The sequence below is a fragment of the Chionomys nivalis genome, chromosome 5 (genome assembly GCF_950005125.1).
Source record: "Chionomys nivalis chromosome 5, mChiNiv1.1, whole genome shotgun sequence".
Taxonomy (NCBI): domain Eukaryota; kingdom Metazoa; phylum Chordata; class Mammalia; order Rodentia; family Cricetidae; genus Chionomys; species Chionomys nivalis.
In genome coordinates this window covers 34241806-34255267 of record NC_080090.1, presented here as the reverse complement: position 1 = coordinate 34255267, position 13462 = coordinate 34241806, and the positions used below count along the sequence as shown (strand labels likewise).

General features: G+C 38.7%; 1 protein-coding gene across 3 annotated transcripts in view; it reads left to right on the top strand.

The window, feature by feature from the left end:
* The window catches only part of Bmpr1a (bone morphogenetic protein receptor type 1A), a 110034-nt gene that overhangs the window by 44435 nt on the left and 52137 nt on the right, over positions 1–13462 (top strand). For 2 of the 3 annotated variants that reach the window (XM_057769575.1, XM_057769576.1), the window contains exon 2: positions 10606–10720. The gene's annotated coding sequence lies outside the window, so the exon portion shown is untranslated. Of the gene's footprint in view, positions 1–8639; positions 8684–10605; positions 10721–13462 lie in introns of those variants that run through there. The other variant, XM_057769577.1, reaches the window with a different exon arrangement.

Genomic DNA, 13462 nt, shown 5'->3' with positions numbered 1-13462 from the left:
TATAGGTCAGGCTGGCCTTGAACTCACAGAGGTCCTCCTGCCCCTGCTTCCCAGGTTCTGGGATTAAAGGTGTGTGCCATCACTGCTGGGCTGCCATGCTTTTGTTCTTAAGCCAACCAGAAAGTGTTTGGTACTAGTGGGTACTGTTATTAATTACTGCATGGTGTTTCTGTCACTGTCTTTGGTGTGTTCTGAGGATGCTAGTAGTTGATTGCACTTAGAAAATGTTTGCTTTTTGCCTGCTAGTATTTTAAGATCCGATCTGATTCTGACTTTTTTTCATCTTTCCTTTCAGTTGTGTACCTAAGATATCCTGGAACCTTGGATGTTTGGTGGTTTTGTATCTAGATTCAGTGGATGAGGTCTTTAATGCTCAGTGTGAAGGGTTCTTCTTGCTTTGGATAGTAATGTCTTGTGGGCATGAGTCTCTTGAGTGCAGTTATCTACAGAGGCCAGAAGAGGTTGTCATATTCCCAGTGGTTAAATTTACAGGCAGTTGTGAGCAGCTGATGTGGGTGCTGAGAACAATACTCTGGTCCTGGAGTACAAGGAGCCATCTTTCTAGCCCTGCTGGTGTGTGTGTGTGTGTGTGTGTGTTTAATCTGTGTTAGCTACACATTGATGGTTGTTGTTCTCCACTAGCCTAGAATCTGAACCCTGGATGGAACTAGCCTTGTCTTCGTGGTGTTCACTTGAACCCACTTCACTTTCTCTTATGGCTTGATGACACATGTTCATTTCATGTTGCTTGCTGGCAGGAAATTGTCTAAAATATTTTAAAATTCTCCATAGTACCTTCAGTATTAACAGCTGGCATATTTTTTTTCTCTTAATGTCTCCTTTTCTGGTTGATGATTTTTATGAAATTCAGCCATAGCAATCCTTATAAACTTGGCCCCAGAAAACATGGTGTTTTTTGCAAAAAAGGTCAGTAGTTCCCTGGCAGGCAGTTGGATTATGTGCATTATGTTGGTATAGTTGGTTATAATTATCTGTCTGAAACTCCCAGACCTGTTGTTGCTTCCTTATGAAATCTTGATTGCTCTAGTTGCTGCTCATCCTATATACAAGCCCCTCCCGTAGGCATGTGACTCACTGTTTGAAAGCTGGGGCTGTATAGTAGTAATTAACTGCCTGCCTCTCATTATGTAGAGATGAGAATTTAAATGTAGCCTTCCTGTCTAACACTTTCTTTGACATGTAGCAGCGCTCACTTCTACTTCACCTTCTGAAGACAAGCCTGTAGACTGGTTTTTCCTCTTGTTGGAAATTATTAATTTGCATATTCCTATACAAGGGATGGTTTTATAGAGGTACAGTTAGCAGAAAATAGTTTTGTTTTCTGCAGTTTTAAGAATGTCATTAACTGGTTTTTATTCATTTATAGATCTTAAAGGGTTTGGACTTTAAATGAAAGTAATTAAGTTTTTAGTAAATAAGTAAGTCAAATATATGGCAGATTAGTTGGATTAAAGTTTATTATAAATAGTATATTCTTAAGATGATAACATTTTTATGAAGTATAATTCTTTTAAGAAATTGTGTAAAGTGACTCATTCATTATACTTTAATTACATTGTTTTAGCAATCATAAAAATTAGTACCAGTTATACATCGTTAGAAAATAAGTCTATGAGAAGGAAGTTTTAAAGTGTTTTTCTGTTCTCTAAATAGGACAATTAGAAATAGCTGCTCTTAGCTTAGTGGCATGCATCTGCAGTCCTGGCACTCTAGAGTATGGGTCAGGGGGATAATGACTTTAAATCTAACCTGGGCAACTGAAGAACTTAAGTTCTGGGTCAGGGTGAGGACCTATTTGAAAAAACCCAAAGGAGAGAACAGAGGGAGGGAGGGTTTTAATGGGTTGGTATAGTTACATCTGATTCCCCAATGTCAAATCTTTGTAAGTTATATATAGAATAAACAATCCCCCCCCTTCCCAGCGTACTTGCCTCTAAATTGTTACTACACATAGTTTGTGATTTTTTTTTCCTGAAAAGGTGAATAGAATGTCTCTTCCTTCCAGAGAGTACATGTGTCTTATCAAAGAAATCTAGTATGGTGAACCAGTGAGATTAAGGGCTTGCTCACAAGAATATGGCCAAGACTCATCAGAAAAGCTGTATCACTGGAATTCTCTGCCAACAGTTTCTTACTGCCTGTTATGAAACTCTTGGGGAGGGGCCTTGTAAGTTTTATAAGCTTCCCGAGTCTTATGGATTTCCCTTCTCTCTGCAGGGTCAGTATTCTAATTAAGAAGAAATAGCTATACAACAGAAGCATAGGTATAATCTTTGGTCTTTTAAGAGCAATTTAGTTTTTCACTCAATTTATAAGTAACAGTTTGGTGTTGGAGATACGGATCTGCTCTTCCAGACGACCCAGGCTTGATTTCCAGCACCCACACGATTGTTCACAACCATACACAACTGCAGATCCGGTGGATCCAGTGCCCTCTTCTGACCTCTGCAGATAAACAAGCATGAACATGCAGGCACCACACTCATGCTTGCAATTTTTTTCTTTTAAAAAAAAGTCTCTAAAATTTGAAATTTGCTGATTAAAGAAAGCTTTTTGGGACTTTCTTGTAGATCTGTCAATTTGATTTTAATAACTTCTGCCATAATAGCATTGTTTAGTAAATCTCTATATATGTAATTATCTTATAGCTAATAAGTATGTATTTTCCCAGAGTTTTTGTTAGCTTTTTAAAATGGAAGGCTTTTTTTTTCTTTGAAGTTACAATTACAGTTTTGAGGTTTTCATGTTGGTGTAGTGTGTGTTCCTTTATTTTCACTACTACGTGATGGTTCCATTTTATGAATATAGTAGTACCTATTTTATTGTTGGTATACATTAGAGTTTTTTTTCTAGGTTTGCTACTAAGAAATACTTCTGTGAATATAATTGTGTTTGAAGGTTATAGAGCTAGACTTTGGTGTTGCTGATTGTATTTACTGTTAACTCTACTGAGGAATGGTACAGCTTCTACTGGGGAATGGACCCCAATGCACTAGAATTCAAGAGGAATGGGCCTGTGAAGGATGGAAAACTGAGATGAGTTCTGGTCTGTGAGGTTTTGGGTTTTAGCCAACTACTTTGTAGTGTTGAACAGGCATTTAAGCTGTGTTTGGTTTTTGGCTTCACCTGTCTTTGTTTTTTTCTTGGACGGACTCATTCTGATATGTGTCTTCTTTTCCTTCTTGAAGTGGTCTTTATTTTTGTTATTACCACCATCATACTATGAAAGGTTACAAACTGCTTTATAATAATAGAAAATTATTCTGTTCTTACAGCATAACTCTCAAGTAACATATGCAGTCTTTAATCTATCAGTTATTAATGTTCTATAAAAATAAGTAGTTTTCTAGCCACCATGAATGGTATAAATAAAAAGAGAAGTTGTTAGCAAAAGGGAGAAAAAATAAAGATGCAAGCTGAAACAAATACAGAAGCAAGGAAGAAATGGGGCTGTTAGAACTAGCGCAGACTGTGTGTTACTCAGCCCTGTTGATTTTATTTTATTGTAGCAGAACTCTGTTGGTATTCGCAGTATTGATTTTCTTTTTTCTTACAAATTTAATTATAATTTTAGTTGCAAGTTTCTTTATATGATCAGAAAGTGGCAACAGTGAGTGTTTGGGGACCAGTAAACACAAATCTAGAATTACTTTCTAGGAATTATTTTTCTTTTTCTTTTTTAGAAACAGAGTTTCTCTGTATAACAGTCCTAACTGTCCTGAACTCGGCTCTGTAGACCAGACTAGACTAGCCTCGAATTCACTGAGATCCAATTCACTGAGATCTGCCCTTCTCTGACTCCCAAGTGCTGGGATTAAAGGCATGTGCCACCACCACCTGCCTTTGTTTGTTTTGTTTTTCCACTTTCTAGCAATTCTTGATAGTAGAAATTTTTACTTTCTTCAGTAGAATCTTATTTAGAGGAGCTTGTTTGATGGTGCTTTGGCTTGTTGACTAATAACAAATATTATGTTAATATATAGAAAAATTAAGGCTTTAGAATTTGTTCCTGTGTCATTATTGGGAAGAAGAAGTTGAAAAGAAACAGAAGTGCTTATGTGGGATTGGCTTTGCTGCAGTGCTAGCCTAGAGCAGTACTACTCATTAGGAGTAGTTAGAGGAGGGGCAGGCAGAAGGGCAGGACTTACCTGGACAGTCACCCAAAGTTCTTCTGTACTGTTGGGGCATCCATCTTCAGCCTACAGGCCCATAGTATTTAGCAGACTTTTCCATGAAGCAGAAAATTTCAAAGACAGTTCAGTCACTTTCTTCTGTATCCTGCAGAATGTCTCGCAGACTCTTTCATGAAGCAGGAACCCTGAAAGTTCATCTCACCTTGAGGCAAGTTCAACAGTCATTTCTCTGTGGATCCTGCATATTCAGTCAAACAGTTCAGGCAAGAACAATTTCTTGCCCAAATGGCTAGCAAACTCGATCAGGAGCCTCTTTGATGCCCATCTTCCTCTTGAAGTAACTTGTGCTGCCAGGGGTAGGTGTGTCTCATTGTCATGAAAAGTCCTAAGTTATTAAAACATTTTAAATGCCATATTCTGAAGGTCTCTGAAAGATTTGAAGAATATTTATCTAGAATATATATCTAGATATATATATCTAGAAAACCTAACTAACATGACTACAAGCTTGACTATTATAGATGATTATCTATTAACCTATATTCCTTAATTATGCATTACATTTTTAAATGAACTGTACAAACTCAATACCTTAATTAAGAGCAGAAATATACATATAACAAAATTGACCTAAATTTGTACCAATAGACCAAGATCCATACCAAAATGTAAATAAACATTTGTAGACAATATTTGGGAATATGGGCATAGTTTTATCCAAACTTCTTCCTGCTGTTTGGGGGCACTGTTAATCAGGTTTTTCATGGTGTATCCTGTGTGCTAGGTTCATCTCAATCAACAGTTGGGTGAAATAATTTTTTGAGGGTGTTTATGGCAACCTTTCAGGGAGGCATGGTCTATCAAACCACACCAGTCTGGAAGCAATCCTCAGGTTCTCATCCTCTTTGGAAACAAAAGAAGAACCTCTTTTCCAAAGCAACTTATCATTAGACCCAAATTCTGAAGTCAAGATACCTTTATAATGTACATGTTGGTTTAGCTTAGCAGCCCATACAATGAAATGTCTCTCTTATCTACTTTGCAGTCAAAAAATTCAAAGAAAACATAACAATATACATAATCCAGACTCTTCGTGAAATTTCCATCTTTATGTGGCTTATTTTCTTCACTCCTTTTGATCTTTGACTATCTGTACTCTGTCTTTTTAAAGACTTTACCTCCCCCCCTTTTTTAAAAGCATTAACTTTATGACTCTATATACTCTTTTTCTCTCTCTTCCAAGCCTCCGTACATTTATCCAACACTATGACTCATCTGGATTTGTCTTTATTGCATATCTGTAATTCTTTACTGTCTAAGAGTGCTTTTTAAAATGCTAAGCACTTCTTAAAACTTAGTTGTGCCTTTATTAGAGGAAATACAGCAGTTTCTGTTTGCCTGCCCATCTAAAACTTAAGCTGCACCATTATTATGGTATATACGGTACTTCCTGCTCACTCAGCATGGCAGAGCTGCTAGGCCACCTCTGAGAGACTTGCACAGTATCCCATCTCTAGGTACACAGCTGGTCCATGCCACCATTAAGCAAGCTGCAGCAGTTTGATCACAAACTCCACTCTAATGTTCTGTCTCCTGAAAGAGCCAGAGGTCGCACTGGCAGCATAGCCTGGAAAGCCTGAATTTCCAAAGAACTCAGCTTTTTTTTCCTGCTACAGCTGAATCAGGAAAATCTCTCTTAAAGGAGCTGTGGAAACCTTCCAGCAAACAGCAAGAAACTGTTTTTTTTTTGGGGGGGGGGGTTTCTGTAGCTTTGGTGCCTGTCCCGGAGCTAGCTCTTGTAGACCAGGCTGGCCTCGAACTCCCAGAGATCCGCCTGCCTCTGCCTCTCAAGTGCTGGGATTAAAGCCGTGCCACACCACCTCCTGGCAAGAAACTGTCTTAAACTATGTCCCCCCCCCCTTTTTTGGTCTAGAATTCCTTTTCAAGCCCTCAGGTGTATTTAGTTAGCCATGGGGGCACCAATCTGTTGGTGAGGGGTGCCATTCGTTTGTCCTGGTTGCCCAGAACCAAAGTAACCATACAGAAACTGTATTAATTAAATCACTGCTTGGCCTATGCTCTAATTTCTTTTTGGCTGACTCTTACATATTAATTTAACCCACCTCCATTAATCTGTATGTCACCACGAGATCGTGGCCTACCAGCAAAGTTTCAGCCCATCTATCTCTTGCGGTAGATCCATGGCGTCTCATCTTCACCTTCCTTCTCCCAGCATTCAGCCCAGTTTTTCCCGCCCACCTAAGTTCTGCCCTATCAACAGGCCAAGGCAGTTTCTTTATTCATTAATGGTAATAACAACACACAGAGGGGACTCCCACATCAACTAGTGGTCTTCTATGTGTTAATTTACTGTTCATATGATCTCTTAAATGAGATGCTTGTCACCCTTAAAAAAAAAAAGACTTTTCTTGTTGAAATTTTTTCTTTGTATTATTGAATTTGAACACCACCCCCCAACATTGCTGGATATTGAACCTAGAGCCATATTGGTTCTCTCAAGCACTCTTACTCAACTATACTCCCATCCCTATTATTGAGCTATATATTTGGTGCCTGTCCTGGAACTAGCTCTTCTAGACCAGGCTGGCCTCAAACTCACAGAGATCCTCTTGCCTCTGCCTTCTGAGTGCTGGGATTAAAGGTGTGTGCTCCCACTGCCCAGTGGCTTCTTATATTCTTGATGAGTCATTTGTTACATGTGTACTTTGTAAATATATTCTCCAAATCTATATCTTGTTCTTCCCCTTTAAGTGTTTAAATCTTAAGTTACAAAGGTATTTTAACTGTCACTAGTGCTTGTGTGTGTATTAGTAAATAAGAGTGTTTGCCAAACATGTGCCAGGCCCTGGATTCAATTCCCAATCCACAAAAATAAGCCACAGGAAATCCATTAACCATTCAGAACCCATCAATAACAAACACCGTTATGGATAGTACAGTTGTTGACCCTAGGTGTCTTAAGTATTACTTAATAATTCTTGTATTAGGGCTGATTTTACACAGTACAGCATAAATTGATCTAAGGAAACTGAAAATTACTTTTGAACTTCTCTATCTTAACATGCTGGAAAATTTTAGGACAGAATCTTTGGTGGAAAAAAGTGACACTTATTTGATGTTTGTCTTTTTTGTTGTTGTTACATTTCAGTTCATTTTGTATTCTTGTGTTTGTGTGCATGCACATGTGCTGTGATATGAGTGTTGAGGTCAGAGGAAAATTTGCAGGAGTCAGTTCTCACCTTCCATTATATGTGGCCCCAGGGTTGAACTCAGGTTACTTACTAGGCTTGACAGCAGGCACCTTTACTTATTGAGACATCTTACTAACCCCAGTGTTTGGTTTTTATAGGCTCCCTTGAACACATATTCATAGTGCTAACAGGCTGTGATAAGTGTCCTAGTAAATGAAGAGATTTTACCACTCTGCCTATGTAAATTCTGTACCTGTGCTTGTATGTATTATAGATTTGTGGTTCCACTTCTGAGTTACAGAAATAAAATCATACTTAATTTTCCTCAGCAGGGCTTAAGATTAGTTTTTTAAAATTACTTATTTTTTAATTTTTTTTTTATTTTTAATTTTAGAGGCAGGGTTTCTCTGTGTAGCTTTGGAGCCTGTCCTGGAACTTGCTCTGTAGACCATGTTGGCCTCGAATTCACAGATCTGCCTGCTTTTGCCTCCTGAGTGCTATGATTACAGGTATGCACCACCACCGCCCAGAAAGATGAGGTTTTTTTTTTTGTTTGTTTGTTTGTTATTTGAGATTTATTTATTTTATGTGAGTGTTTTGCCTGCTTGTATGACTGGGCACCACATGAATTCTTGGTACCTGAGGAGGTTAGAAACGGGGTCAAAACCTCTGGAACTGGAGTTACCATAGGGTACCAGGAACTTGAACCCAGGTCCTCTGGAAGAGCAGTATGTGCTCTTAATGATGAGCATCTCTCCGGCCCCTAAGATTAACTTTTAAAAAATTCTTTCTAAAATTTATTTTACTATTACTCTCATATAAGAGTACAACAGGACTGGGCAGTGGTGGCGCACGCCTTTAATCCCAGCACTTGGGAGGCAGAGGTAAGTGGATCTCTGTGAGTTCAAGGCCAGCCTGGTCTCCAAGAGTAGTTCCGGTACAGGCACCAAAGCTACAGAGAAACCCTGTCTCGAGAAACAAAACAAACAAACAAACAAAAAGTACAACAGGAGATTAGATAATCTGTATTTTGGAATTATGGTGTATTTGAACATTGCGGGTGTTCCTCCTTTAAAAAATTAGATTTAGCCTAAAGCACTAATCTTTTTTAGCTGTGGAAACAATGTTATAATAATTAGTGTTGTAATAAATAGTGTTTTTTGCTTGTTACTCATCATTCGATCCATTGCAAATATCTGGTAGAATTACATCAATGGGCTATTTTTGCTTTTATGGAAATTAGTTTAACAAAGTGGCTATCTCCTTTCTATACACATTTTCAGGGTGGACATATAATTTCCCCCAAATGACTTTGAGGTAAAATATGCCTTTCTAAAGTGAAAGCATAATGTATTTATTTGTGTTTTTTCTTAGTAATTTAGGGGAAATTCTTCTAAGATTATAAAGATTTTTGGATTGGAAAAATGAAAACACCAGCCATTCAAATAGATGTCCACCCTCCCCGTTCCTTAGTGACAGTCTAAGAGCAGGTCCGGGACATTCTAGGCCCTGGTCATACTGTGGACAGCACATGAGGAGACCCGGAAAAGCTCCTGAGTGCAGACAGTGCTGCCAGTTGCTGGCAGGGTCATGCCCATTTCTTGGACAACGAAAGATTTAGCTGTGGCAGCCTGTCTGCTGAGTGCAGTCTGTAAGGAAGACTGATAGACTAGACCATTTTGAGTTGTCCCAGTTGGTGTGAGTTTACTTGTCATTGCCAAGACTATTAAACTTCAGCATGCTATTATACTAAATGTTCTGAAGATCTTGAATGGGACATAGGTTCCATTCATACTGCTTTTGAAAATTTCCTACTGAAATAGTAGTTTCCTATTTGAAGTTTTAGTTTTAAAAAAAATAAAACAGAACCCTCAGTGGAATTGTTTTTAAAATTTCAGACCCATGAGTTTCAGGCCAGCCCTAGAGTCCATAGTAAGACCTGTCTCAACAAACAAGAAAACAAGCTCTAAATAAATATGTGTATTTAAAAATAGATTAAAAATTGTTAGAGTCTTAAACTTTTCATTTTCCCCCCCACCTTTCATTTTTATAAATGTCCCTTGAAGCAATAGGATCCATCCTTAAGAGGACTGTATTAGTGTGGTTGAAATCTGCCTCTCAGGCCAGTACAGTCAGATACAATACCCTTACAAATCCTAGTGTTATAAATAGGAGTTGGAGTGAAATTGAAACTGGTTGTTAAGGTTTTGCGCCTTGGAATGGTAATGCACACCTTTAATCTCAGCGCTGGGAAAGCAGAGACACAAGAGTTCTGAATTCAAGACTAGCCTAGTCTACACTAGGAGCACCAAGTCAGCCAGAGCTGCATGGTGAGACCCTGCCTCAAAAACGCAAAGATTTTGTGGTAACAGGACCAGTAAGATAGCTCAGCAGGGATAAGGAAAATGTGGTATATTTACACAATGGAGTACTACACAGCAGAAAAAAAATGACAGCTTGAAATTTGCAGGAAAGTGAATGGAGCTAGAAAACATTTTGAGTGAGGTAACCCAGACACAGAAAGAAAATTATCACATGTACTCTCACTCATAGGTGGTTTTTAAGCAAAAAAAAAAAAAAAAAAAAAAATCCAGTCTACAAACTACAATCCCAGAGAACTTAGACAACAATGAGGACACTAAGAGAGATTTACATAGATATTAGCTACACGAGAAGTAGAAAGTAGAAAAAGACGAGATCTTCTGAGTAAATTGGGAGCCTGGGGACCTTGGGGAGGATTGAAGGGGGGAGGGGAGCAAAAAAAAAAAAAAGGTTAACTCAGCAGGTAGAGGAGTTTGCTGCCAAACCTGGTAACCTGAGTTCAGTGCCCAGGAACCATGTGGTAGAAGGAGAGGACCAGTGGCTGCAGGTTGCCCTCCAGTCGCCACCCACCCTCCACTTGCATGGTGGTGCTGAAAGGGTGTGTGTGTGTGGGGGGGGTTCCCTCCATAGTGCATAAATAAAAATGCAGTAAGAGAGGAGAAAGTGAAACTGGAAGAAAAATTGTACATCTCAGTGTTGTTTTCACCAGTTCTTGGAGTTTTTTTGATTTTAATACTGTTCATTAAAACTTTAAGTTAAATGTGGACATTTTTAACTAATTTCTTTATTTTCCATTGAATTACATGTTCTTTGGTCAGTAACCGTTGACTTTACTTTAAAGGTAAATAACTTTACCTATGAAATACTTTGTGCTGATTTTACACATTTATTTTAGCAAGTTTTTTTTTTTTAAGCAGATTTATGAAAATATGCCTCGGTTTGATACTGTCTTGGAATTCATGAGATGGAAGCATAGGTCAAAGCTGTTTGGAGAAAATTGGAACTACAGTTTTATCTAACCACATCCCTGAGGTAAGGAAAATAAAATCAAGTCATAGAAAATGCTTTCTTTATTATTGAAAATAATCTTTCTGTGTCACTGCTGCAACTTCATTGAGCATCACACCAGAACTTTGTGTTAGCTGCTCACTTTCTTGAATCGCCTTTCTTATGAATTAATAATTTTAATGTATTTTCATCTTAGAAATAAATGTTCGCGGGGCTGGAGAGATGGCTCAGAGGTTAAGAGCACTGACTGCTCTTCCTGAGTTCAAATCCCAGCAACCACATGGTGGCTCACAGCCATCTATAATGAGATCTGGTGCCCTCTTCTGGCAAGCATACATGGAAGGAATGTTGTATACATAATAAATAAATAAATCTTAAGAAAGAAAGAAAGAAAGAAAGAAAGAAAGAAAGAAAGAAATGTTCGCCCCTTCAAGAATGCCCTCTTCTGGCAAGCATACATGGAAGGAATGTTGTATACATAATAAATAAATAAATCTTAAGAAAGAAAGAAAGAAAGAAAGAAAGAAAGAAAGAAAGAAAGAAAGAAAGAAAGAAAGAAAGAAATGTTCGCCCCCGCCCCTTCAAGAATGCCCTGAGATCCACTGGCATTTGCATTAGTTCGTTTGCCTCAGTGCCTGAGATATCTGAGGTAATTAACTTACTGTAGCATGAATTCTAATAATAAAAACTCGGAGTCAGATATTAGGGGGTGAGGGCTGAGAGATCAGAGAAACTGTGTAGCTAATCACTAGAGAAAGAGACCTTTTACCTCTACTGAATCTTCAGACTGAAGGGGCTATCGTGAATCTTCAGGCTGCATCCTGAGACTCAGAGTGCCATTGAGCTCTTGTCCCCTCCTGCTTTATATTCCTCTCTCCGCCCAACCATATCTTTTCCTGTCTCTGCCTCCTTACTGCTTGGATTAGGGACATGTGACCCCTATGTACAGGAATTAAAGATGTGAGCTAACACCTCCAAGCTCTGTCCAATCTAGTGTAGCCCAGGCTGGCCTTGAACTCACAGAGTGCTGGGATTAAAGGTGTGTCCTACCACTGCCTGGTTTCTGTGGCTAGCTAGTGCCTTAGCTCTGTACTCTGATCTTCAGACAAGCTTTCTTTGTTAGATCACAAACAAAATATCAGTACAACTTACAAAGAGGAAAGATTTATTTTGGCTTTGTTCTGGATTCTAGTTCAAGATCAAGGTACCCTGTTGCCTTGGACCTCTGCCAGTGTAGAACACCATGTGACAGAGTAGACTGCTGCCCTCCTAATCCTGAGAGATACCAAAGGGAGAGGCTGGATTCCAGTGTCCTCTTCAGTGACTGGCTTCCTAGGAGAGTCACCATCTCACAGTTGTGCCATCCTGTGACTGAGGCCTTCACTCATGTACCTGCAGGGGATCCTCAACCACATGCAGTCAGTCTTTTGATGTTCCACAGTGACATTTCAGCTCCTAACTTTATTTAATGACTTCTTTGTGCAGCACCTTATAGTTGCAACTGCTGGTAAGGTAATTTTTGATCTAGGTGACACAAAAACCATTTCTTTTATTTTGAAGAGATTACATGAGTCAACACAAAATTTTAAACAACATATACCAAAGTCTTTCACTATCCTCAATTCACCTGTTCTTCTTTCTACCTTCCATCTTAGTGACCTATATTTTATAGTTAATTTATTGGTCTTTTTATGTATTGTCTGCCATCTTGACTTAATTTTAATATCTAATATCTTTCTATGAAATCATGCAGTGGCTAGGCATGGAGGCACACACCTGTAATCTTGGCCACTTTAGGTCTGAAGCTGGAGGATAGTGATTATTATGGCAAGCCTGAACAACTAAAAATAATGGGGGTAGCTAGGTGGAAAAACGTTTTCTAGCATGTGAATGGCCCTGGATTCAGTCTCTGTTACCAAAGCTAAAGAGGTGAGGAATAAATTCTTTTTTTAAAAAAATATTTATTTATTTATTATGTATACAATGCTCCGTCTGTGTGTATGCTGAAGGTCAGAAGAGGCCACCAGACCTCATTACAGATGGTTGAGCCACCATGTGGTTGCTGGGAATTGAACTCAGGACCTTTGGAAGAGCAGACAATCCTCTTAACCACTGAGCCATCTCTCCAGCCCCAGGCAATATTCTTGATTTTCTTTTTTTCCCTTAAAAGTAAAAAAAAAATAGATTTTATTTGTGATATGTTTATTTGTATGTATGTCTTTATGGAAATATGTTTAAACCTGTGTGTGAGTGCCCACAGAGGGCAGAAGATGGTGTTAGATCCTCAGGAACTGATTGTGAGTCACTTGGTGTGTGTCCTGGGAACTGACCTCAGGTCCTTTGGAAGAGAAGCAAACACTCTTAATCACTAAGCCATCACTGCAGTCAACTTCTTTTCAAATTTATTTTCAAAAAGGTATGCATAATGAGAGTACCTGCTTACAAAGCATTAGGATTAAGTGAAATATATAAATAATTCTTTTATTAAACTGATTTATTTAATTGTGTGGTGAAGGGTTGATACTTGCCATATTGTGTATGGAGGTCAGAGGACATCTTGGGCCAATCAGTTTATCTTCTTGCACCATGTTCGTTCCAGGTATGGACTCAGGTCCTCATGCTTGTCAAGTGCCTTTGTTTACCACCCAGTGTCACTGACCTAATAGAGCTCTTTTTAGAAGGGCTTTCTTTGGGTACAGGGAGCAGTGCTAGGCATTGAGTACAGGGCCTTGGGCATGCTAAGCAATTACTCTACTGAGCTACATT